Raw genomic sequence first — 27900 nt, forward strand, 5'->3', positions numbered from 1 at the left:
CTAGCCATATCATTACTAATTCTATATCCCCCCCAAAAGGGAAAGGGGAAATAATCTATTTGTAAATAAATACATAGATAATTATAGTAGCTGTTTTTATACTGGCTAAAAATTGGAAATTGAATGAATGTCCATCAATTGGGGAATGGCTAAATAAACTGTGGCATATAGTTGTAGTGGAATAGTATTGTATCAAAAGAAATGATGAGTTGGATAATTTCAGAAAAACTTGGAAATACTTATATAAGCTGATGCTTAGTGAAGTAAGCAGAACCATGAGAGCATTGTACACAGTAATAACAATATTGTTAGATGAAGAACTGTGAATGACTTTGCTATTCTCAGAAATACAATGATCCAAAACAATTCCAAAGAACTAATATTGTAACATACCATCTGCTTCCAGAAAAAAAAAAATAAAGCAAAAAACAAAACAGAGTAGTGTTTGAATAAAGACTGAAGCATGTTAAAGAAAAATGGCAGAACCTTCAAGAATAAAGAGGTGAATATTTTAATGTTTTCTGCCATAATTGACCTCATTTGAAGTGCTGTGTGGAGTTTGTGTGCTAAGCTGGACATGTATGCAGAGGGAAATCAGCATGATGAAGAGTCTGAAGTTCATTTGAGATGATGACTAATTGAAGGATGTATGCATGATAACCATATTCAAATACTTGCAGGTTTGTAAAAGAAATATGATGGTCTGAAGAAGAAACAAATAGGAGCAATGGTTATATGTGTTAGTAAAGTGGTTTAAAAGCAAATTCAGAATAAGTAAAAGAGGAAAAAAAATTTCAAGAATTTGTTATACAAAGTAAAATGTGCTTTCTCATCAGGTAGAAGTTTTCCCATTCATTGGAGTTCTCTAGCAGATGCTGGATGACCACTTTTTGAATGTGTTGCAGAAATATAGATTATAGTAAATGCATACTTGAGTTCTCTTCCAACTCTGGAATTCTCACTTACTTGATTTTCTAAATCCCTGTTGAGTTCTCACATAACCTGAAACCAATTCTTATTTTTCATGGAGGTTTTGGATGTAGGAACTTCAATTTCTTTATCTTCTGAATCTTATGTTTTGATCTTCATTGCCACCATAACTTTCAAGATCAGAAGCATTTTTTGTCTGCTCATTTTTCTAGCCTATTACTCTGCTTTTAACTCTTTGTCAAAGCAGGGCTCTGTTTCCAGGGTGGAGGGTGCTATCTCAAGCTATTTTCCCAACACCCTTCTAGAGACCTGACATCAAGTCCTCTTTTCTACCTTGGATCTGTTATGATTATCTCTGCCCCATTGTAGCTGTGAGACTTAGTGTGATATATCAAAGGAACCCTGGTTGAGAAGCTGAGGGCAGAGTGAAGCTGGATTGCACACTGAGCTTCCCCACTAGTACCACAGACGTTTTCTGCTGCCCTTCCAAGTCTCTATGATGTTTGTGAATGGAGAGGTCTGGAAGCCACTAATACTGCTACTGCTTTACTGTTTTGCTAAAACTGGAATCTGACTTGTTTTTGGCTGAAAAATGTTCTGCTTTGTTGTTTTGGGTGTTCTGGTAACCTAAAATTTGTTTAGAGTCATTATTTAAAGGGATTTGGAGTGATTTGGGGAAGAGATAAGGCAAGTTCCTTCCTTTAACTCACCATCTTCAGTCATTGAATATCTTGAGTAAAGAGATGATAGCATCAGATCTAGGACTATTCATTTGGTAAAAAATTATGTACAGGGAAATGTCACAACTAAAAAATATTTGAAAAAATGAAAATGAATAATTCTAGAGCATGTGGGGAAAACATATAAACTATTGCACTGTTATTGGAGTTATAAACTACTTCCACCATTGTGGAAATCAATTTGGAACTGTGCTTAAAACACTATTAAATTGTGCATACCGTTTCACTCAACAATAAAGATACTAACCCTCTACCCCAAAAAGATCATAGAATGAGGAAAAGGATCCATGCATACAAAATATTTTTGTAGCAGATTTTTTTTTTTTCTGGTGGTAAAACATTGGAAAACTGGGGATATTCATCAAGATGAATGATTGAACAACTATACTGTGGTGAAATAGTGGAATACTATTGTCTTGTTTTGTTTTGTTTTTAAATAATGGAGATTGTTTCAAAAAACTTTGGTAAATTAGTTGGAGAATGCTTGAATGAGTTATGATATATTAATGTTGTGGAATATTATTGTTTTATAAGAAATGATAAGCAAGATGATCTCAGACCTGGAGTGACCTGCATGAAGCGATGCTAAGTGAAATGAACAGAATTGTACATAGCAACAGCAATATTATACGATGAGGAATTCTAATGGATGTGGATCTCTTAACCAATGAGATGATTCAGACCAGTTCCAATGGTCTTGTAATCAAAAGACCCATCTACCCAGAGAGAGCTCTGCGGGAACACATAGCTTTCTCACTCTTTTTGCTGTTGTTTGCTTGCATTTTATTTTCTTCAACATTTTCTTTTTTGGTTTGATTTTATTTTTCTTGCACAACAAGATAATTTTATATATATATATATATATATATATATATACATATATATACATATGTTGGATTTAATATATATTTCTACCATGTTTAACATATCTTGGGCTGCTTGCCATCTAGGGAAGGGAAGTGGAGAAGGCAGGAGGAGAAACTGGAACACAAGATTTTGGAAGGGTTAATGTTGCAGAATTATCTATGCATATGTTTTGAAAAATATAAAGGTTTAATAAAAATTACAAAAAAATACTTTGGTAAGATTAGGGTGAATTGACACAAAATGATGTGAATAGAGCTAGAATAATTTATATGATAATAACAATACTGTGGTAGCTCTGATCAACTCAGTGACAAACAACACCAAAGAACATATGATGAAACATGTTATTATGAGGGATGTAGAAGACCATTACTCAAAATGACTACTCAGAGATCATTCAGTAGAAGGCAGAAAAGTTGCCTCCAGAGGATAAGCCGTCCCATCATGAGATAAGAAACAGAAAGCTCACGGTAGGAGGGCTACAGAAGTAGTAAAGATACATAGCTTTTATGCAAGAAATTACATCACAAGTAAGAGAGCATTGAGAAGGGGAGGGGAAGGCATCTAATTGGTTGTTGCTATTTGGAGAGATTGGAATGAAAGGTTTCTGTTTTCCCAAAATCTCCTGATTTCTAGGAAACAGAAAATCAGGCCTTCAGGTTTAATCAAGTATATAATGGTCCAGGTAAAGAGACTAAATATCGATATATGTCAAATACTGATAAATGTCATCAGCTCAGGTTAAGTAAATATGGTTATAGCTGGTCAAGGCTCAAGTAAATATGGGCCTGCACATATTATATAGGTCATAGAGGAAACACAGAAATAATGAAAATAAAATACAGAAAAAGAATTCACATATATTCTTGTAAGTTCTTCACCTTATCTCTCTCTATTCCCCACATTATTTACCAACAGAGACATTGAAAGATTTAACACATATTTTCATTTCTTTCTTTATTTCTTTTCTCTATTCCTTTGTCTTTTCCTTTCTCTATTCATTCTCCTTTTCCCTTCCCTTCCTTTCCCTTTTTCCCTTCTCTTCCTTTCCCCTCCCTTCTCTTTCTGTCCCCCCTTCCCTTTTTTCCTTCCCTTCCCTTCTCTTCCCTTCTCTTCCCTTCCCTGTGCTTCCCTTCCCTACCCCTTTTCTCTTCCCTTCCTTTTCCTTTCCTTCCCTTTACTTTCCCTTTTCCCTTCTCTTCCCTTCCCTTGAATTTTTGTCTTTTTTTTTTTTTTTTTTTTTGGTATAATCATCTATATTTGTAATAGTTTTTGTTTTTCTTGCTATCACATTAGGTGAAGTGAAGGATGGGAGGGAGAGAATTAGGAACTGAAAATAAAATAAAATTGATTTTTTTTTAGATATCAATTTAGCAGCTGTTTTGATATGAGAACAGAGAAACTTGGGTCAGACTGAAGGGAAAAACTTGAGGCAAAGATCAAATTGTAAAACAATCCAATTGTTGATTAGGATTTGAATTAGGTTATTGAACATGTGAGTGTTAAGAACAATTTTAGTATTATGCATTCTGAACTGGAAGAGACTTCAGATGCCACTGAACCCAACACTTTCATTTTACAGCTGAGAAAACTGAGTCCAAGAGAGATTTTTATTTGCCCAGCATCATACAGCTAGCAAGTGTCTAAAGGAAAAATTTGAACACAAATTTTCCTAACACCAGGGATAATATTCTAACTATTATTCCATACTGGGAACAATTGTAAGATTTCAAGGGGCCAGATCTTCAAAATGGGATTATGTCTCCTTAATACATTTTCCTCATAGTTATAGAAAGCTATATTTAATACCTCATGTCATGGTAGGGTCTTGATAAATTCCTCTTTATAGGAAAGCTTTCCATGGCTAAGGCTTTTTGTCTTCTTTTCTTTAGGATTTCTAAAGCAATGTATTCTCACAACAGTCTATAAATGATAATAACACTACTACTTACAGTACTGGCTAAATGATGGTTCCATTACCCTTTGCAATGTGGATCTTTCACGCAAGGGCGGAGCAACTCTCCATGGTGAAATATATGATCTTCAAGTAGGCCTTCTCTGAGGATCAGGCTGTCTCCTGGGAGATTTTAACATTGCTATTTCTACAAATGGGAAATCCTCACTACTCAGACAAATGCGAAAAGAGCCTTGAAAAAGGCACTGGGGACTTGGTGCTTATAGATATATAAAAAAAGATATAAACTACAAAGCAAAAGGATATAAATTCAATTTGATGAGGCCCCAAATGTACATGGATAGTATAATTATAACATATCACAGTAATATAAAACCAAGAACTACATGGTTAGTAAAATGCCCTTTCACAACCAGTGGCTTGAGATATCCTGAGGACACCTGGGCAAGTTATTTAGTATTTCTGTCTCTTATTTTTCTCCAAAGGAATGACCCAATACTACCTGTTATCTCTTTGCAATGGATTCATGAATATTCATCATGTAAGCATTTGTGAGATCCTTAAAACAGATTCATTTAGTGATTAATTTACATCCTAGTAGTAGATAAGAATTCCATTAACCATTTAAGCATGCTGGGCTCCATACAGTTCTTAGAGGATAATGTAAATATCAAGACTGATAGATGATACAGTGAATAGAATACTGGATCTGGAGTCACAAAGACTCAATTTTGTGAGTTCAATGGGATCAAACAGTTACTAGATATATGACCCTTGGCAAATCACTTTACCCTGCTTGCCTCAGTTTCCTTATCTGTAAAATAAGCTGGAAAAAGAAATAGCAAACTACTTCAGTTTCTTTGCTAGGAAGAAAAATGGTGTCAAAAAAACTTGGACATGACTGCAGCGATAATGCATATACCAGGGAATCTGTCTGTGATCATTTTTTGGCTAGATCCTTGGATTAACTTCATTTAATGAAGAGTAGAGGAGTATAATAGATTATATCCAAACTGAAAATCATAAGATCTCAGATCAAACATATTAGAACATATCATTTTCTAAGTAATTTAAGTTTGATGAACTTCAGTTTCCCCAGTAAGTTATTAATGCTCATTTCAAATGTTCTTAACTAAAATTCTGTGAACTAATTTTTTAATACTTTAATTATATTTTAATATCAATCTTCATAATCCTATACATTTTAATTTCTGCATTTAAGAATATTGTTATAAGGAATCCATAGGCTTCATAAAAATAAAAATCCACACCACAGAAAAGTTAAGACCCACCTTTCCACAAGACTATTGTCATGAAAATAAAGTTATATATTTCTGAAGTATGAAATACAAAAATGACTTCATTAGCATGTTCAAAATATTAACTGATTCTGATTCTTATTGTATAAATATTTGGTAAGCATCATTTGTAGATTTATCAAATTCTTTTAACATTGTTTTATTTATTTATTTTCCTATTTGGAGAACTAATATGTAACCCTTCAGATTATTGAGGAAAAACATTTTTAAAGGGTAATATCTAATTTGAAGGAGGTATAAATAAATATTATTATTATTCTCAAATCTAACAAAAATAATATATTCAAGTTGAAAAAATAATAAAAAAGAAAATGTTTAGATCTACTATTTATAAATCAGTGAAAAGTTCTGAGTTTAAGCTTGCTAGATCCTAATTTATCAATGTTTCCTTGTAAGTTAATGAATTATTTTTCAAATTAGACAAACCTATGGATATATATATATATATATATATGTATATGTATATATATATATATATATATAATGTGTGTATGTCTAATAGCCACATATAAATATAAATATAAATATAAATATAAATATATAAATGTCAGAGACTTTTCATGCAAACTATCACCAGGGTGAAAATCTGAGGGGGGAAAGCGTCACTGACCTAAGCGAGGGTATATATTATATCACCATAGATTGCACTTTATCTCCTAACTTAAAAGATTTTCACAGGCTACTTCCCATTCCCAGAACCCTGTCTTTTCTACCTCTTAGTGTCCTATTTTCTTCAAGAAACTTTGTCTAGTCTTCCTGATTTTAGAGGACTAAGATTGCCTTCAAATTATACTGTATTTATCTTTTTTTTTTTTTTAAATAACTTCTTGAGAACATATACTGCTTTTTGTTTGTTTTCTGGTTTGCTTTTTGCCTTTCATTTTTGTCCACAGCATTTACTACCTGGCACAGTAAAGTCTAGTTAGTTCACTGATTAATTTAAATGAAGCAATATATTTACATATGTATATATATATACACCAAATTAATACAAAATATAATTTTTTGGAGAAAGTCATCACAAATGGAACACAAATTTTTTTTTGTTTTGTTTTGTTTTGTTAAAATTTTGCCAAATAGGTAGAACATGTAATGATGATTTTTTTTTTTTTTTTAATGATCTCTTTATCTATCTAGTGCAACCAATTGAAGAGATCTTTTGTTACAAGATTGGAAACACACTGCAACTCAAACGGTAGATCTGTTGGTTTCTACTCCACCATTATCATAATTATTATGCTCTTTTCCATTCAGAAACTCATTACATAAAGAAACATCATCACTAAAATTGCTTCAACTTTGTTTTTCAAAATATTCAATATTTTCAGTTGTTTCTGCTCTTTTGATTGGAAGTTTAGGGAGTGAAACAAAACAACAATCTCTTATAGCCTCCCTATTAAAACTATAAAACTATAAAAAGTTTGAAATTCTAATCATTCCTAGCCTTTCCATCAGCATCCCTGATTGAATTCATATTCTACCACCAACAGCACCACCACCACCATCATTATCATCATCATCATCATTATGATCAAGTCATATACATTCCAGTGCCAGTCTTTCCAGCTTTTCAGCTTCCTTTTGTGAATTGCACTCTTTTAGAATATAAACTTCTTCACGGGAAGGACTGCTTTTTTCTATGTCTATATGTCCCCAGTCCTTGGCACAATACCTGGGCACATTATAGGGACTTAATCATATCATATCATATCATTAATGGTATGAATTTTTCTTTCTTAATTGATGGTGAATAATTGTATTTAATTAAGGTATACTGTACACCTGAACAGAAGGAAAGGAGGCATAATTCAAGTAAAAAATTAGAAAATATTTATTGGGCAAAGATAGAACCTGGAGATGTGGGGAACATTAGCTAGAGAATAATTTATATGCTTTTACAGCAAAAGAAGGCAAGAGAATAGGGGGAATGCCAGCTTTGTATAAGCTCTATCCATTTGAGGCTGATATGAAGCCAGATCTACTGTTGTTGCCACAGCAGAAGTATTCTGGGTTCACTCTTGGACACTGCAAGGGGTCACTGTTATGTTAAACTCAAGCAATATTAAATCATATAATCACCTGACTAGATGATTTTGATTCCCAAATTATTTCAGCCTCTCTTGAATAATAAGGGAGCTCAAGTAAATCAAAGTGACTAGGAAACTCAGTATTTAATTCATTCTGCAATAGGATAACTATTCTTTTCTCCCCAAAAGTTAAGGAAATTTCATATATTAGTGAAATTTGGTCATGATTAAATATTATAACTAAAATATCACTGCACCTGAGAAAATGAAAATAACTACATTTACACAGTACCTTACAGTTTACAAAATACTTTTAAAATAATATTATCTTATTCATCTTCACAACAACAATGGGAGAAAGAAACTATTTTACTCTTATTTGCAGATGAATAAATTGCTGAATGACTTACCCATGTCTTCCTGACTCAAGGGTCAACACTATATCTACTCTGACATCCAACTAGTGAAAGAAATCTGCATCCTATTTTTCTTCTCAAAATAAAATAAGGCATAGGAAAACAGGTTAGTTTAGCTTTTTGAACTAGATGGAAGTTTTTCAATTCTATTAAGACATCTTTTTTTTTTTTTCTTTTGTAAAGGAAATAAAGGCATCAACACTAATTTTAATCACCAGAAAACTGAAACCTTTCAAATGCAAATAAGTATCATTATAAAGAGAAATCAAACTGAGCTTAGATGTTGTTAATAAAAAAAAAAAAAAAAAAAAAAAAAAGTGTAACTAGGTCTTCCTTTAATTTGCAAAAGGTTTGCTGGGATGAACTGGTTGCCCTACTTCCTGTCCTTTTTTACTTGTTTTTTTCAATACAACATCAACAATTAATGAACCAATAGACCATCATGTTCCAGGGTCTCATCATTCTTTAGGGATATTTTCTCCTGAAACTTCTTGATTTTGTTGCCTTGTTTTGTTTGTCTCGTATTATGGAAAACACTTTTTAACTTGGAGACCAAAATCCTAACTATACCCAAGTCTCATCCATACCAATTATTAGTATGTAACCTTGTTTAGGTCATTATAACTTAGTTGGTCTGTTTTCCTTATCTGTAAAAGGAGGAAATCAGACTAAATGTTCCCTAAGGTAATTTTTAGTTAAAAAAAAATCTGTGCTATATCTGCTCTACTTTTATCTATAGAACCTCTGAATATTTTTGGTGGACTGAAAATAAAGAAAAAGTGTTTTCCTAGTATACATACATGTGTGTGTGTGTGTGTATATATGTGTATGTATGTATGTAAACCAGTGAATATGACTTAAAACAGAGTAAGAAAATCACTAATTTGATTAACCCACTTAATTGGTTTATGTCACTTTAAAGGCTATTAAAAATACAGTTTGGAAATTATTTGGGGTTACTTATGAAAACTATGCATATAAATACAAAGATTGTCCTTCTCTGTCATTATCTATCAGAAGAAAAAGACATCAGATCAATTATAGCTCTGCATCTGTCATCCTATGACCCCAGGGAGGAATGAAGCCTGCCCTCTAAACTTCAATAAGCCCTGGCCAATACACAATCACTTTCTTTGCCCGAATTCAGCAAAATATCTTTGACCCAAGAGTCATCTGATGGGAAGTTCTGCATAACTGTGCTGCCATTCTTAATAATTTTTATTGGATTTACTTCAAGATTGGATGATCTTTCATGCCTCATTTCAAGTACTGTGTTCAGTTCTCAGAGCTGTAGTTTAAGAATATTGATAAGCTGTAGAATCTACTTAAAAGGACAAACAAGATGGCATAGGGCTTTGAATCCATAACACATTAGGATCAGAGGGAGGAGCAATCAAACAGATTTGAAGGGACTGAGTTACCTCTCTTTAGGCCATCATATGATGAAAAATTAAATATTTCATTTGATCTTAGAAGCAATGGATGGAAGAAACAAAGCAGACAAATTTAGGCTTGATGTCAGGAGAAGTTTCCTAACAATTGCAACTATCACAAAATGGACTAGACTCTATGGAAAAATGGTATACTTTCTTCCTCTGGAGAAACCAGATCTTAAAGCTGAGACTAGATAACCTGTTTTAGGGATGATTAGAGGAAGGAATCCTTTCACATATGGGTTGGACTACATGAAAACAGTCTATATTTGATAGAATACAATCTGACATGACATGTTACAATGTTAAGGATGGGATATGTAATACCCTATTTGAACCTGGAGAAGTATCTATGAAGTCTGAGCTTTTATGGCTATGAAATAATGGAAATCACATTGTGAACCAAACCAAATGTTTTATATGACATGAGTATCAACTGAATGACCCTAAATTGTAAATGTGAAATTTAAAACAGTACAAATCTGTCTTCTCCTCAAGGAAATCCCATCACATGACGAATTTGTGGCACTTTCATCTCCTTGCCTACCTGGCCTAAAACTGGCCTTAAAAAAGGCTGTAAGATGTAAAATGAGACCATTTTAAAAAATAAGCCCTACTTCTGCAAGAAATTAGGCAAAAAATGATTTAAAAAATTTCTCAGTCTCAGTTAAGACTATATCCTCACAGTCCTTTACAAGCAATATATTCTATCTATTCATTATCTCTAGTGAAAATGATAAAAATTTAATTGAAACTTTATATTATAAAATATATACACTTACTGTATATCTTTCACATTGCATATCTTAGTATTAAAAATGTTCCTAGTAAAATTGTGAGTACTTGTATGAGAATTTGTCACATACGATATTTAACAGCTAGCTGGTTTCAATGTCTCTATTACTACTAAAAGGAGGGTGGATAATACATAGAAGTATCGCCTAGACAACCTAGAACATTATCTATTTCGTGAAACAGCCTGATGATTTTGAGCTACACTGTATAGCACTTCATTAATTATTTTCTTTTCTTCCTTCCTTTCTTTCTTTCTTTTTCTTTCTTTCTTTCTTTCTTTCTTTCTTTCTTTCTTTCTTTCTTTCTTTCTTTCTTTCTTTCTTTCTTTCTTTCTTTCTTTCTTTCTTTCTTTCTTTCTTTCTTTCTTTCTTTCTTTCTTTCTTCCTTCCTTCCTTCCTTCCTTCCTTCCTTCCTTCCTTCCTTCCTTCCTTCCTTCCTTCCTTCCTTCCTTCCTTCCTTCCTTCCTTTCTTTCTTTCTTTCTTTCTTTCTTTCTTTCTTTCTTTCTTTCTTTCCTTCCTTCCTTCCTTCCTTCCTTCCTTCCTTCCTTCCTTCCTTCCTTCCTTCCTTCCTTCCTTTCTTTCTTTCTTTCTTTCTTTCTTTCTTTCTTTCTTTCTTTCTTTCTTTCTTTCCTTCCTTCCTTCCTTCCTTCCTTCCTTCCTTCCTTCCTTCCTTCCTTCCTTCCTTCCTTCCTTCCTTCCTTCCTTCCTTCCTTCCTTCCTTCCTTCCTTCCTTCCTTCCTTCCTTCCTTCCTTCCTTCCTTCCTTCCTTCCTTCCTTCTTTCTTTCTTTCTTTCTTTCTTTCTTTCTTTCTTTCTTTCTTTCTTTCTTTCTTTCTTTCTTTCTTTCTTTCTTTCTTTCTTTCTTTCTTTCTTTCTTTCTTTCTTTCTTTCTTTCTTTCTTTTTTTTATAGTTTTTACTTACCCAGATATATGCATGGGTAATTTTACAACATTGACAATTGCCAAAACTTTTGTTCTAATTTTTCCCCTCCTCCCCCCCCCCCCAGATGGCAGGTTGACCAATGCATGTTAAATATGTTAAAGTATAAATTAAATACAATATATGTATACATGTCCAAACAGTCATTTTGCTGAAAAAAATGAATTGGACTTTGAAATAGTGTACAATTAGCCTGTGAAGGAAATCCAAAATGCAGGTGGACAAAAATAGAGAGATTGGGAATTCTATGTAGTGGTTCATAGTCATCTCCCAGAGTTCTTTTGCTGGGTGTAGCTGGTTTAGTTCATTACTGCTCTATTGAAACTGATTTGCTTCATCTCATTGTTGAAAATGGCCACATCCATCAGAATTGAACATCATATAGTACTGTTGTTGAAGTATACAACGATCTCCTGGACCTACTCATTTCACTCAGCATCAGTTCTTGTAAGTCTCTCTAGGCCTTGCTGAAATCATCCTATTGGTCATTTCTTACAGAACAATAATATTCTATAATATTCATATACCACAATTTATTCAGCTATTTTCCAATTGATGGGCATCCACGTAGTTTCCAGTTTCTGGCCACTACAAAGAGGGCTACCACAAACATTCTTGCACATACAGGTCCCTTTTCCCTTTTTTTTTTTTTTTTTTTATTATATATATATATATATATATATATATATATATATATATATTTTATAATATTATCCCTTGTATTCATTTTTCCAAATTACCCCCCCTTCCTTTATTCCCTCCCCCCGACGACAGGCAATACCATACATTTTACATGTGTTACAATATAGTCTAGGTACAATACATGTGTGTGAATATCATTTTCTTGTTGCACAATAAACATTAGAATCCGAAGGTACATGCAACCTGGGCAGACAGATATTAGTGCTAACAATTTACATTCCCCTCCCAGTGTTTCTTCTCTGGGTGTAGCTACCTCTGTCCATCATTGATCAACTGGAAGTGAGTTGGATCTTCTTTATGTTGAAGATTTCCACTTCCATCAGAATACATCCTCATACAGTATTGTTGTTGAAGTGTACAGTGATCTTCTGGTTCTGCTCATTTCACTCAGCATCAGTTGATTTAAGTCTCTCCAGGCCTCTCTATATTCCTCCTGCTGGTCATTTCTTACCGAGCAATAATATTCCATAACCTTCATATACCACAATTTACCCAACCATTCTCCAACTGATGGACATCCATTCATCTTCCAGTTTCTAGCTACAACAAAAAGAGCTGCCACAAACATTTTGGCACATATATGTCTCTTTCCGCTCTTTAGTATTTCTTTGGGATATAATCCCAGTAGTAGCGCTGCTGGGTCAAAGGGTATGCACAGTTTGATAACTTTTTGGGCATAATTCCAGATTGCTCTCCAGAATGGCTGGATTCTTTCACAACTCCACCAGCAATGTATTATGTCCCAATTTCCCCACATCCCCTCCAACATTTGTCATTATTTGTTCCTGTCATCTTAGCCAATCTGACAGGTGTGTAGTGGTATCTCAGAGTGGTCTTAATTTGCATTTCTCTGATCAGTAGTGATTTGGAACACTCTTTCATGTGAGTGGATATAGTTTCAATTTCTTCCTCTGAGAATTGTCTGTTCATATCCTTTGACCATTTATCAATTGGAGAATGGTTCGGTTTCTTATAAATTATGGTCAGTTCTCTATATATTTTAGAAATGAGACCTTTGTCAGAACCTTTGCTTTTAAAAATATTTTCCCAATTTGTTACTTCCCTTCTAATCTTGTTTGCATTAGTATTATTTGTACAGAAACTTTTTAGTTTGATGTAATCGAAATCTTCTATTTTGTGATCAATAATGATCTCTAGTTCTCCTCTGGTCATAAATTCCTTCCTCCTCCACAAGTCTGAGAGGTAGATTATCCTCTGTTCCTCTAATCTATTTATTATCTCTCTCTTTATGCCTAAATCATGGACCCATTTTGATCTTATCTTGGTATATGGTGTTAAGTGTGGATCCATATCTAATTTCTGCCATACTAATTTCCAGTTTTCCCAACAGTTTTTTCCGAATAATGAATTTTTATCCCTAATGTTGGAATCTTTGGGTTTGTCAAAGATTAGATTGCTATAGATGTACCCTTTTTTGTCCTTTGTATCTAATCTGTTCCACTGATCTACCGGTCTATTTCGTAGCCAATACCAAATGGTTTTGGTGACTGCTGCTATATAATATAGCTTTAGATCAGGTACACTTAGACCACCTTCCTCTGAGTTTTTTTTTCATTAGTTCCCTTGCAATTCTTGACCTTTTATTCTTCCATATGAATTTTGTTGTTATTTTTTCTAGGTCATTAAAATAGTTTCTTGGGAGTCTGATTGGTATAGCACTAAATAAATAGATTAGTTTGGGGAGTATTGTCATCTTTATTATATTCGCTCGGCCTATCCAAGAGCACTGAATGTCTTTCCAATTATTTAAATCTGACTTTATTTTTGTGGCAAGTGTTTTGTAATTTTTCTCATATAATTCCTGACTTTTCTTTGGTAGATGGATTCCCAAATATTTTATACTCTCAACATTTGTTTGGAATGGAATTTCTCTTTGTATTTCTTGTTGTTGCATTTTGTTAGTGATATATAAAAATGCCGAGGATTTATGTGGATTTATTTTGTATCCTGCCACTTTGCTGAAATTTTGAATTATTTCTAGTAGCTTTTTAGTAGAGTCTTTGGGGTTCTCTAAGTATACCATCATGTCATCTGCAAAAAGTGATAGATAGTTTGATTTCCTCATTTCCTACTCTAATTCCTTGAATCTCTTTCTCGGCTCTTATTGCCGAGGCTAGCGTTTCTAGTACTATATTGAATAGTAATGGTGATAGTGGGCAACCTTGTTTCACTCCTGATCTTACTGGGAAAGGTTGCAGTTTATTTCTATTGCATATTATGCTTACTGACGGTCTTAAATATATACTCCTGATTATTCTAAAGAATAATCCATTTATTCCTATACTCTCAAGAGTTTTTAGTAGGAATGGATGTTGGATTTTGTCAAATGCTTTTTTCTGCATCTATTGAGATGATCATATGGTTCTTATTAATTTGATTATTAATATGGTCAATTATATTAATAGTTTTCCTAATATTAAACCAGCCCTGCATTCCTGGAATAAATCCTACTTGATCATAGTGTATTATCTTGGAGATGATTTTCTGAAGTCTTTTTGCTAATATCTTATTTAAGATTTTAGCATCAATATTCATTAAGGAGATTGGTCTATAATTTTCTTTCTCAGTTTTCGATCTACCAGGTTTAGGTATCAGTACCATGTCTGTGTCATAAAAGGAGTTTGGTAGGACTCCTTCATCCCCTATTTTTTCAAATAATTTATATAACATTGGGGCTAATTGTTCTTTAAATGTTTGGTAGAATTCACATGTGAATCCATCTGGCCCTGGGGAATTTTGTCCTGGGGAGTTGATTAATAGCTTGTTCTATTTCTTTTTCTGAAATGGGACAATTTAAGCAATTTATCTCCTCCTCTGTTAATCTAGGGAGCCTATATTTTTGGAGGAAGTCATCCATTTCACTTAAGTTATCAAATTTATTGGCATAAAGTTGGGCAAAGTAACTCCTTATTATTTCTCTAATTTCCTCTTCATTGGTGGAAAGATCCCCCTTTTCATTTGTAAGACTATCAATTTGATTTTCCTCTTTCTTTTTTTTGATCAAATTTACCAAAGGTTTATCTATTTTATTGACTTTTTCATAAAACCAACTCTTGGTTTTATTTATTAATTCAATAGTTTTTTTACTTTCAATTTTATTGATTTCTCCTTTTAATTTTTTTATTTCGAGTTTAATTTTTGGTTGGGGGTTTATAATTTGGTCTTTTTCTAGCCTTTTAAGTTGTAAGCCCAATTCGTTAATCTTCTCTTTCTCAATTTTCTTCAAATAAGCCTCTAAAGATATAAAATTTCCCCTTATTACTGCTTTAGCTGCATCCCAAAGATTTTGATATGATGTCTCATCATTATCATTATCTTGGGTGAAATTGTTAATTGTTTCTATAATTTGCTCTTTTCACCCAGTCATTCTTTAAGATGAGATTATTCAGTTTCCAATTACTTTTTGGTCTATTTACCCCTAACTTTTACTGAATGTAGCTTTCATTGCATTGTGATCTGAGAAGAAGGCATTTATTATTTCTGCCTTCCTACATTTAATTTTGAGATCTTTATGTCCTAATATATGATCAATTTTTGTATAGGATCCATGAACTGCTGAGAAGAAAGTATATTCCTTCCTATTGCCATTCAGTTTTCTCCAAAGGTCTATCATACCTAGTTTTTCTAATGTTCTATTTACTTTTTTAATTTCTTTCTTGTTTGTTTTGTGGTTTGATTTGTCTAAATCTGAGAGTGCAAGGTTGAGATCTCCCACTATTATAGTTTTACTGTCTATTTCTTCTTGCAGTTCTCTTAACTTTTCCTTTAGAAAGTTAGATGCTATACCACTTGGTGCATATATGTTTAGTATTGATATGGCTTCATTATTTATGCTACCTTTCAGCAGGATATAGTTTCCTTCCTTATCTTTTTTAACGAGATTTACTTCTGCTTTTGCTTGATCTGAGATAAGGATAGCTACCCCTGCTTTTTTGGCTTTACCTGAAGCATAATAGGCTCTGTTCCAACCTTTTACCTTTACTCTGTATGTATCTCCCTGCTTTAAGTGTGTTTCCTGTAGGCAACATATTGTAGGGTTCTGCTTTTTGATCCAATCTGCTATCCGTCTCCGTTTGATGGGATCGTTCATCCCATTTACATTTACAGTTAAAATTACTAATTCTGTATTTCCTGCCATCGTATTATCCCCAGATTATGCTTTTTTCCCTTGACCCCCCCGATTCCCCTCCCCGATATTTAATTTACAGACCCCCTTGTGACGCGCAACCCTCCCTCTTTTTTTTTTTTTTTTTAGGATCCCTCCCCCCTCCCTCCAAGTCCCTTCACTTATTCTCCTTTTCCTTTTCCCTTTTCCTCTCCCCCCTTTTAATGAGGTGAGAGAAAATTCTCTGAAAAACAAATATGTTAATTATTTACTCTTTGAGCCTCTTCTGATGAGAGTAAGATTCACACAATGATTCTCCCCCTCACTAAGTTCCCTCAGATATGGTGTATTTTCTATGTCTCTTCCTGGGATGTAGTTTCCCTCTTTTTATCACTCCTTCCCCTTTTTCTGAACCGACCTCCTTCCCTTTACTACACCCCCCTTTTTTTCTTTTATATCAGTAAAATCAAATTATCCTTGAGTATTTTTTATATACCCACAACAGAGTTACAGTTCTCAAGGGTTCTGTGTACCTTTTTCTGTTTCTCTTCAGTCTTGTGGATGTAGATCAAATTTTTTGTTTAAGTCTGTTTTTTTTCTTAGAAACATATAGAATTCCTCTGTTTCATTGAATGACCATCTTCTTCCATGGAAAAAGATGCTAAACTTAGCTGGGTAGTTCATTCTTGGTTGTAGTCCTTGATCTTTTGCCTTACGGAATATCAGGTTCCAGGCCCTTCTATCTTTTAATGTGGAGGCAGCCAGATCTTGGGTGACCCTTATTGTGGCACCTTGGTATTTAAATTGTTTTTTTCTAGCTGCTTGCAGGATTTTCTCCTTTGTGTGGTAATTCTGCAGCTTAGCCACAATATTCCGTGGTGTTCTTTTTTTAGGGTCTATTTCAGAAGGAGTTCGATGAATTCTTTCCACATCTACTTTCCCTTCTGTTTCTATTATCTCTGGACAGTTCTCTTTGATAATTTCCTGTAAAATAGAATCTAGGCTCTTTTTTTGGTCATAGTTTTCTGGAAGTCCAATAATCCGCAGATTATCTCTCCTAGATCTATTTTCCAGGTCTATAGATTTTCCCAGTAAGTATTTGACGTTGTTCTCCAACTTCTCATTTTTTTTTTTTTTTTTGTTTGACTGATTCTTGGGTTCTCTGTGAATCATTCATTTCTATTTATTCCATCCTGACTTTTAAGGAGTTATTTTCTTCTTTCACAGTTTTTAGTTCTTTTTGTAAATGCCCAATTTCGTTTTTAAATGAATTATTTTGCTCTATTGAATTTTTTTCCATTTCCCTAATTTTTTTTTTTTTGAGAATTATTTTCTTTTTCCAATTCAGAAATTCTATTTTCTTGAGACTTTTTTTATCTTTTCCAATTCAGAAATCCTACTTTCCTGTGTTTTTTTAACCTTTTCTAATTCACTAATTTTGTTTCCCTCCATCTCCTGTGAATTCTTTATTTTTTCCAACTCCAATTTCAGCACGTTGTTATTCTCTATCATAGCTTCCCTTTCCTTTCCCCATTTTTCTTCAATCTCCCTCAATTTTTTAAGAGCTTCTTCTAGGAGAGAGTTATGTGATGGGGGGCAGGGATCGTTCCCCTTTAGGTTGTTATCTGCTGATTCTCTGCTGTCAACTTCCTCGGGGTTGGATACCCGCTCTTTCTCTGTATAGAAGGAATCTATAGTTTTTCTAGCTTTTTTGCTCATATTTAAAAAAAATGTTTTGGGGTCTGTCCCTGGGGTAGGAAATTATTTACTTCTTTACCAGCTTCCTCCCAGACCGGATGGATGCAGCGGCCCCTGCGCCTGAGCTAAGAGAGAGCTCTGGGAGAGAGTTCCCCACCCCCTCCCTGGGAGTGCCTCAGAGGTGATTAGCACTGCTGTGCTTCGAGGGCGTAGTATAGTGAAGACAGCACGAAGCCCAGCCTATGTGTCCGGGTGAGGAGTGGATGTCTGCAGCAGGTGACGTGAGAAGCCCCTGTGCTCAAACTGGAAGTGTCTGCCAGAAACCGCAGTCCCTAGTTCAAAGGTTCCGCTTCTCTGGGACTTCCTGGAGCTGAGTTCCACTCCCTCCAGCTAAGCTAGGCAGTGTGTGTTGCCTTGGGCCGTATCCACCCACTTGTCAATCTCTTAACTATTCTCAGGAGGTAGCTGAGGCCACACCCCCTGGTGCCAAGAGATCTGCTGAGTCACCCCCAGGATCGGGGAAAATCTAATTTGAGTTTTAAAATATTTTGGCTTTCTCTTCTGAACTGCTCAATAATTAGCAGAGAACAGCTAACAGCCTGTGCCAGATTCCTTTACCTCAGTGGCTTCTCTGATCCCAGAGCCCTTCCCAGCGCAATGGGCGCAGTGTGCCCCTACCCCACCGTCTGTGCTGGTCTCTCTTATTCCTCCCCTGAGAACTGACCTTTCCTGTTGAAACTCCAGATTCTCTTCAGCTGGTAAGTCGTGCTTCCAGTCCTTGTGGTATCTATCAGTCCTGAGCTAATTCTGAGACTTAATTTATCTAATTGGTTGTGAGGGAGTGAGGACGTTCACTGAGTCGTGTGTTTCTTCTCTGCCATCTTGGCTCCGCCCCCCTTTTCCCTTTTTTAAGATCTCTTTGGGATATATGCCCAGTAGTAACACTGCTGGGTCAAGGGTATGCACAGTTTGATAACTTTTTGAGCATAGTTCTAAATTGCCCTCCAGAATGACTGAATGTATTTGCAATTCCACCAACAATGTATCAGTGTCCCTGTTTTCCCACATCCCCTCCAACATTACACATTATCTTTCCCTGGCATTCTAGCCAATCTGACAGGTGTGTAGTGGTATCTCAGAGTTGTCTTCATTTGCATTTCTATGATTAATAATGACTTGGAGCATCTTTTCATATAGCTATAAATAATTTCAATTTCTTCATCTGAGAATTGTTTGTTCATATCCTTTGGCCATTTATCAATTGGAGAATGGCTTGGTTTCTTATAAATTAGAGTCAATTCTCTATATATTTTGGAAATAAGGCCTTTATCAGAAATTTTGACTGTAAAAATGTTTTCCCAGTTTCCCTTTTACTCTTGTGTGCATTAGTTTTGTTTATACAAAACCTTTTTAATTTGATATAATCAAAGTTTTCTACTTTGTGATCAATAATGATCTCTAGTTCTTCTTTGGACATAAATTGATTCCTCTTCCCCAGCTTTGAGAGGTAAACTATCTTTTGTTCCTCTAATTTATTTATAATCTCATTTTTTATGCCTAGGTTACGAACCCATTTTGACCTGACCTTGATATATGGTGTTAAGTGTGGGTCAATGCCTAGTTTCTGCCATATTAATTTCCAATTTTCCCAGCAATTTTTGTCAAACATTGAGTTCTTATCCCAAAAGCTGGGATCATTGGGTTTGTCAAACACTAGATTATTAAAGTTATTGATTATTTTGTCCTTTGTACCTAACCTATTCCACTGACCAACTAGTTCATTTCTTAGCCAATACCAAATGGTTTGGGTAACTACTGCTTTATAATATAATTTTAGATGTGGTACAGCTAGGCCACCTTCATTTGATTTTTTTTTTCATTAATTCCCTTGAAATTCTTAACCTTTTGTTTTTCCATATGTACTTTTTTGTTATTTTTTCTAGGTCATTAAAATAGTTTTTTGGGAGTCTGATTGGTATAGTGCTAAATAAATAGATTAGTTTAGGTATTACCATCATCTTTATTATATTTGCTCGCCCTATCCAAGAGCATTTAATATTAACTTCATTAACTCTTACTGCTTATATTTCGTCATTGCAAAACAAAGTCAATAATACTTTCCTCTTGTCAAACATTTTTTTAATGAAATTTTAGCTTATTGTCAAAGATTGAGTCAAGAGGATGTTAAAGTAGCGTCCTGGTGTTAAAAGTTATTTTTATATAAGATGAGAATGCTGTAACATGTGAGGGGATTTTAAGGTGCAGGGCTCAATCCAGTGTTTGAACATGATGCTAAGTAAAAGTCCATCTAGCAATTCAACATCAGAATTCTAGAAGCAAGGTTTGCCAGGAATAATAGGAGTCTGATTCCAGGAACTAAAGATTTGGCACAGTGGTCTGGCAAAATTTCCTGAGGGAAGAAGTCTCCAGGTCTCTGTGTGGTATCAGATTAGGCAAAGATGGAACAATGTAATCCCTCAATTAATATATCTCTTCCAGTAAAGTTGCCATTCATGCTGTAATCTTCAAGTTGTGGTCCATGGACCATTGTGGAATCAATATTACTTGCTCCTTATAGTTACATTTTTTCATGCTATCCATTTTCTTGCTTAACATAATTTTGCTGAAAATTTACAGTTGTAATAATGTAAGTTAGCATTTATATAGTACTGTACAAATGTTAACTCATTTCCTCTTCAAAAAATTCTGGGAAGTATTTGCCATTCCTATCGTCATTTTTTTCTGATGATGATGATGACAAAATTAATATAGATAGGATAAGGCACTTATCCAAACCATATAGCTAAGTGCATATGGTAATATTTGTACTTTTATTTTTTTGACTCCAAATCTAACATTCTATTCACAATGTCATCAGACTGATAGTGGAGAGAACACTGATTTGTAATCATAAGTCTGACCCTACTTATGTAAACAATAATTCACCTAACATAAGGTACCCCTAAACTCAAATGCTAAATTGGTCAAATGAGGATAATAACATTTATATTAACCACTGGCCAGAGTTAGGAGGACAATGTTTTTATAAGTTGCAATTTTGTTTTTATGTACACATAAATCTGTCTCCATATAAAAATTTTTTATAAGAAATAGAAACTACAATGTTACTATTTGCCACATACTTAAGTTTTGTGGAATACAAGTGAATAATAATGTTTCAGTGAATGATATTGTAAGAACTGAATGAGAGTTTAGTTTCCACAGAATTAAATGAAACCTAAATTGGAGAAATGAAAATGAAACCCAGGGATTAGATTGACATGAAACATAGGAAACAAAATTTATAGAGGGTTTACACATAGAAAACTATGCCAAGGGGAGATATAATCAGGAGTGGAGACATTCTGTAACCTCTATAATACCCTATCAATGGGGAATCAGGGGAGGAACTTGCACTTCAGGATAGGAAAGAAAGACTACCTTCACCTTCAAAAGTGCCTACCACCTACTCTTGTGGGAATGTAAAATAAAATTTTATGTACATTCATCAGTGACTCAGTGAAATTCTTGGTGAGACACTTTTTTTTTTAACAATAGACAGAGAAGACTCAATAGGAAAATTTTAAGCATAGACACACTTCATTACACACATGCACACATACATATACATCCAGAGTTCCAGGTCACAGAGATCTAGGGAAATAAGGATGGAGCCAGGATTCTGGATCTATGATATATGTGCTCACCATTTTTGCTAACACTCACTATAGGTGGCAATAGGACTTTCTAGCTACTAAGTATTTAGATGTGACTTATCTGGATTGCATGTAGATGGGACATCAACAATGATCTCTGTTGCAGTTTTGACCCAGGAGAGCTTTACAGAACACCTAGCTTTTAGATAAAATTTCCTTTTAATTTGGATGATGAAAGTGATCCTCAAATTTATTTTTAAAAAAAGCTTTCCTCACTTCCTGGGAAGTCTGCTTATTTGGAACAGCTAAGGAACCTGTTATGGTCTGGGGAAACAAGATCCTGCCCATTAAATCCTTCCTCATTACTCAACTGTTTCATGCTTCCCTGGAAGAAAGGCAGTATAAGGATATGAACTAGTTTGGGGAAGGGGAGCAAGTAAAGAACTGCCTGAAGAACATACAAATGACTGGCGCTCACCTGGAGCTATCCCTTACCAAAGACTAGGACCCCTCCATCATGGTCTTTGGAAAGTTGGAAGCAGTCATGAATGATCAGAAGAACATTGTTGTGAGGATGCCGACACAACCTTCAGCAATGGTGGCCATTCCCACATCATTGCTTTGTCATTGACAAGAAAAAGAGAGAAATTGGAGCTCAAAACTGCAGCCCAGGTCCAGATCCCTCTCCCAGAGAATCCCAGCAACCAAGAAAATTAGCACTAAAAAAGATATTAAGAAAGCATGTCATGAAGTCATGAACAGGAAAAGTAAGAGTTGGACAGGTTCAACATAGAGAAGGTATTCCACCCTTTCATTTTTGCATTATGCAACAATCTGGTAAGCCAGATCACTCAGGAGATAGATAGGAATCCCACCTTGAACTCCACTGAGATTATCTTCACCAGACTGAAGGAACAGTTGGCTGTAGGCTGTGGTCTGCATCAAGATGATATACAAGAAGAAAAAGAAAGCCATCACCATTGCAGTAAGGGTGAAGAAGTCTTAGCACAAGTACATCATGAAGCCCATGTGCAACTCCCTTCAGGAGATTCTGAAGAGAATTGGAATGTTGGTTAAGATCAAATTCATAGACCACAGCTCAGAGACTAATCTTGGCAATAACCCTGAGAGGTGAGAGCAAGGGCTAACACCAAAGCCTATGCTAAATTCAAGAGTTTCCTTGTCCCCGCTGTGTCTGTGCTATCTTAGATTCACTGTTTCATCATAGGCTAGAAAAGCAGAACCTGGCCAAAATTACTCACTAGATGCCAAAGTTTCACATAGAATTTACTAAAGGAGAAGATAAAATTATAAGGATATAATGACATGAGCATGTGAATATGGCTCAAGAACAAAAAGAGGTCATGGCCAATAATCTGATTAACCAGATGGCTTATGTTGAGATCAATACTGGCCACAAGTTCCACACACATATGATTGGAAAGAATGGTACCCACATGAATAGAATCAAAGATCAGTACAAGATAAGAATCCCTCCTGACAATGAAAAAAAAAAAAGTAACTGGATCCAAATTCATGAGAACCCTGAGGACATCCAATAAGCCAAGAAAAACCTGCTAGAACTTTAATCTTATATAAAAAATTTTCATAGGACTTATCACTGAGAAGAAATTTCATGGAACAAAAATTGGGAAGAAAGATAAACAAAGCCATGAAATTTGTGATAAGTTCCTGGAAGTTATCCTCAGTTTTTCAGACAGCCCCAAAAAGTGATATTGTTCAACTCAGAGGCTCCAAGCATGTGGTAGAAAATATACAAAATATATTCAGAGATTGAAACATATTTATTATTTTACTTTACTTTTCTTGAGATCTTTTTTCAGGGGAAAACTAAGCTTTCTTTTATAACATGACATTAATAGAATTTGTTTGCATAAATTCACATCACCTCAATTTGGGAGGGGAAAGAGGAAAGGAAAGAATTTGAAATTCAATGTTTTAAAAATAAGTGTAAAAAGATGTTTCACATATAATTGGGAAAAAGAAAATATTACAAAAATATGGATGTGTGTGTATGTATATATACTTGTGGAAGAAGGTGGCAAGTCTGGTTGAAAATAGCTATTCCATTTTTGTTCTGGTCTTCAAACAGTTCCACAAGAACATCAATGGGAAAGAAGATATAGACATCACAAAAGTTTTGTGAAGAAAACAACATCAAATTTGATCTGCCAACAGAGAATAATTTAGAAACCATTGTCATCACAGGCAAGCAAGGCTTGCTTTATGAAGTTGCTTGAACCCCAATTTTTTTTCATTTAGAACCATCTGGCTAGTATTAGAGAAATGGAATTGTCCTTTCTACCCAAGCATCTTAAGTTTTTCATTGGTATCAAAGGACACTTCACCCATTTCATCATCAACAAGTATGTATACACAGAGGTGGGAGATAATTGCTAATCCTGGAAATTCTGTTCCAGCCATTTACCTTTACTCTGTATGTGTCTCCCTATGTCAGATGTAATTCTTGTAAACAAGATATAGTAGGATTCCACTTTTAATCCACTCTATTTGCTTCCATTTTATGGGAGAGTTCATGCCATTCACATTAACAGTTGTGATTAAGAGCTCTGTATTTCCCTCCCTCTTATTTTTCCCCCCGTATATACTTTTGTTCTCTATTTCCCCTTTCAGTAGTCCTGTGTTTTTTTTTACCCACCCCACCTCTTATCTTCTATTTCCCTCTTCTCTTACTAGTGTTTTTTAAACCAACCCCCTCCACTAGTTTATCTCTTATCAGTCCTCCCCCTTTTCTTAGTAGTGTTTTTAACCCACTCTACCCAGTACCTTGTCTTGTCTTCTATCAACCCTTCTCTTACATTTTTCTGTAGTACTCCTTCCTTCCTTTCTCTCCTTTGCCTCACTTTTCTTTTCCTCTTCTTTCTCCTACTTCTTTTTAGGATTAAATAAGTTTCTATACCCAACTAAAGTAATATGTTATGTAAAAGGCTGAAAATATGAAAAAGGTGCACTTGAGCTGTTATTGGGATTATATACCAAAGAAATACTAAAGAGTGGAAAGGGACCTGTATGTGCCAAAATGTTTGTGGCAGCTCTTTTTGTTGTAGCTAGAAACTGGAAGTTGAATGGATGTCCATCAATTGGAGAATGGTTGGGTAAATTGTGGTATATGAAGGTTATGGAATATTATTGCTCTGTAAGAAATGACCAGCAGGAGGAATACAGAGAGGCTTGGAGAGACTTAAATCAACTGTTGCTGAGTGAAATGAGCAGAACCAGAAGATCACTATACACTTCAACAACAATACTGTATGAGGATGTATTCTGATGGAAGTGGAAATCTTAAACATAAAGAAGATCCAACTCACTTCCAGCTGATCAATGATGGACAGAAATAACTACACCCAGAGAAGGAACATTGGGAAGCGAATGTAAATTGTTAGCACTACTGTCTATCTACCCAGGTTACTTATACCTTCGGAAGCTAATAATTAATGTGCAACAAGAAAATGGTATTTACACACATATATTGTATCTAGGTTATATTGTAACACATGTAAAATGTATGGGATTACCTGCCATCGGGGGGGAGGGAGTGGAGGGAGGGAGGGGATAATTTGGAAAAATGAATTAAAAAAAAAAAAGGTGCACTTGAATCAGACACTTAAGACTAATTACTTATTGGATAATGACTCTATTAGCATATGTTTGGGAAAATGGCCCTTTCACTGTTTGGTGATGGCTCAATATTTGGGGTTAAGATAATTGTAGGCAAGGATTAGAGGGTAGGGTGACAAGAGGCCAGAGAGTCAATTGGCAGCAGAACAAGGAGGAGAAAGGTGGAGATTCTGGCTCTAGAATCAAGAAGAGATCTTTAGCAAAACTCCTGGCAGTTTGCCTGCTTCTTTAAATCTCCCCCTAAAGACCTTTACTTATCCTGACTCTGGCTGATCCTGAAACTTCCAGGGAGCTAGTTTGGACTTAAAAAAGTTAATCTCTCTTAGAGACAAAACGATGAGATCAAGCTTCAGACAATTGTCATCCCCCTTCTTTTCCCCCTCAACTGCAATAGGTCTTTTGAGCCTCCTAGTGTATACTCATTGGCCCATTATACCTTCCCTTTCATCTTTTTCCAGCATAGCCCTTTTCCCACCCCTAGATGTCTTTTTCTTTGATATCACCTTAGAGTTCATTCACAACCATACTCTTAGTCCATGATCTGTCCCAGTGTCAGATATCATTCTCAAGAGTTACAGACATTTTTCCCATCTAGGGATATAAACAATTTAATTTTTAACTATATATTTTCCTTCTGTTTACCTTTCTATGGTTCTCTTTAGTCCTGTGTTTGTAGATATATTTTTTTTTCAATAGAAATGATTGAAATTTTTTTACTTCATATAAGCTCCATCACCTCCTCTGAAAGATGATGCTGAATCTTACTGGGTAGTTAATTCTTTATAAAGCTACAATTCTGCTATACACATTTCTACAATTATCATGCTACATAAGAAAAATCAGCTCAAAATGGGAAAAAATGAGAAAGAAAAAAAATGCAAGCAAACAACAACCACCACAAAAATGAAAATGCTATGTTGTGATCATACTTAATGCCCTCAGTCCTCTCTCTGGGTTCAGATGGCTCTCTCCATCACAGGACCATTAGGACTGGCATGAATCACCTCAATCTTGAAAAGAGTCTTGCCCATCAGAACTGACCATCATACAATCTTACTGTTGCTCAATCATCACTATTTTGTCATCTAAAGAAACTAGTTCTTACATAACGTCATTGTGTAGAGGCAGCAAAAAATTCATTCAGGAGATCAGTTAGAATTTGGAGGATAATAGAGTTTCCATCCCCCAAAGTGCAACTGTTCCATCAAGGGCTTTAACTCTTCCAGAACCAGTCATACTGTCCAGTATTTTTTTGTCCAGACCTGACAGGGAGGAAAATATATTTCCCATTGCTGAGCCAGTAGTTCAAGAACATGGGGAAGCAATTGGGAAGGGAAGGGAAATCAGCAACACTTGTTAAGGAATAGCAGATATAGTAGTAGGATCTGTGACAGTATCAGTAGCAACAACAGTAGCAATAATATTAATAGTAGTAGTAGTAGTAGTAATAGTAGTAGTAAGAAATTGACTCTAGTTCTCTAAGGAATCCTCATAATTTCCAATGGAAAAGAAAAGTGTGAGATTGGCAAGAAAGCTTTTGAGGCACTGATTTCAAAATGTCCTTTCATGTCCATAACTATATAATTGTGCAAAAAAGATATGGGGTCTATAAATGATGGTGAATTTGACATGAATATCTAACTCCAAAGTGATTTTCCAATTTTCCAACAAGGAGGATGAAAATCAGATATAGGACCAAATTACTATTACAAGGTAGGAAAAGAATACAGAAGCTCCCCATGATACAGTTATGAAAATTGTTGGAGATCTGGAGCAGATATTCTCAGAGAATTAATTCTCACTTGACTATCAAGTCCTCACCCACATTATTGTAGCCTGAGGCAAGACTATCTGCAGAATCATGGATGAGTTCACATCTATTTCTTGCAGAGCAGAGTCCCCACCCTAACTCTGGACTGTCAAAGGACTTTCTCAGAATGTGGAAGAAGCCAATAATCATGTCCTTAGACTAGAGAAACAATACTTGGGCTGATGTGGTAGGGACCAAGGCTACAGGTTTACATGAAGCCCTTTGTTTATGAAGAGGCCAAAGCACAATCCAAAGGCTTTCTGGTGAAAGATGCCTAATGGGCATTAGGCAGCAGTGAGGAGGTTTCTGACATGAGAAGCTCTGAAGATTTCCCAAACTTTGGGGCCCATGTAGACCCTAAGATTCTGCCTTGGAACACCAAATGTTAATGATCAAAATGGAGAAAGATCTCTAGATGACAATCTGTATATACAATCACAAATTCTGTGTCTTAATCTGAAGCAGTGACTGGATCCAATGTAAACTGTGTGTCTCTTTCTTACCTCCCCTTCCACACTGTCACCTACACAAAGAGGACTCCCAGCATGTAGTGCTGGGTCCTCTCTGCTGACTTCAATGGTTCATGGCTTTATCAGGTGTCCAGTTTATGTTCAAGGTCTGTTCTTTGATGTCTCCACTCTAGAATAGTCTTTCCACTGTTTTATATATTAAAAATATAAGTGAAATGCTTCAAAACAAAAGCGACTGAGATTTTAGAAAAATAGTAAGAAAACCTTGAATAATTTAACTTTATTTACTCCCTGTATGTACAAAAAAGAGAGGCAAATGTATTGTGATAAATAACATATAGTACTTTAAAGATTTCAAAACTTTTTACAAATATCATTTTATACCTGATGTAGATGC

General features: G+C 35.0%; 2 pseudogenes; both read left to right on the forward strand.

Annotated features, from left to right (window-relative positions):
• The window catches only part of LOC141561896 (vigilin-like), a 106302-nt pseudogene extending 82478 nt beyond the window's left edge, over positions 1-23824 (forward strand).
• Positions 23825-23870: 46 nt separating this feature from the next.
• Positions 23871-27422, forward strand: LOC141561898 (vigilin pseudogene; annotated as a pseudogene).
• Positions 27423-27900: the final 478 nt, after the last annotated feature.

The sequence above is a fragment of the Sminthopsis crassicaudata genome, chromosome 3 (genome assembly GCF_048593235.1).
Source record: "Sminthopsis crassicaudata isolate SCR6 chromosome 3, ASM4859323v1, whole genome shotgun sequence".
Classification (NCBI taxonomy): domain Eukaryota; kingdom Metazoa; phylum Chordata; class Mammalia; order Dasyuromorphia; family Dasyuridae; genus Sminthopsis; species Sminthopsis crassicaudata.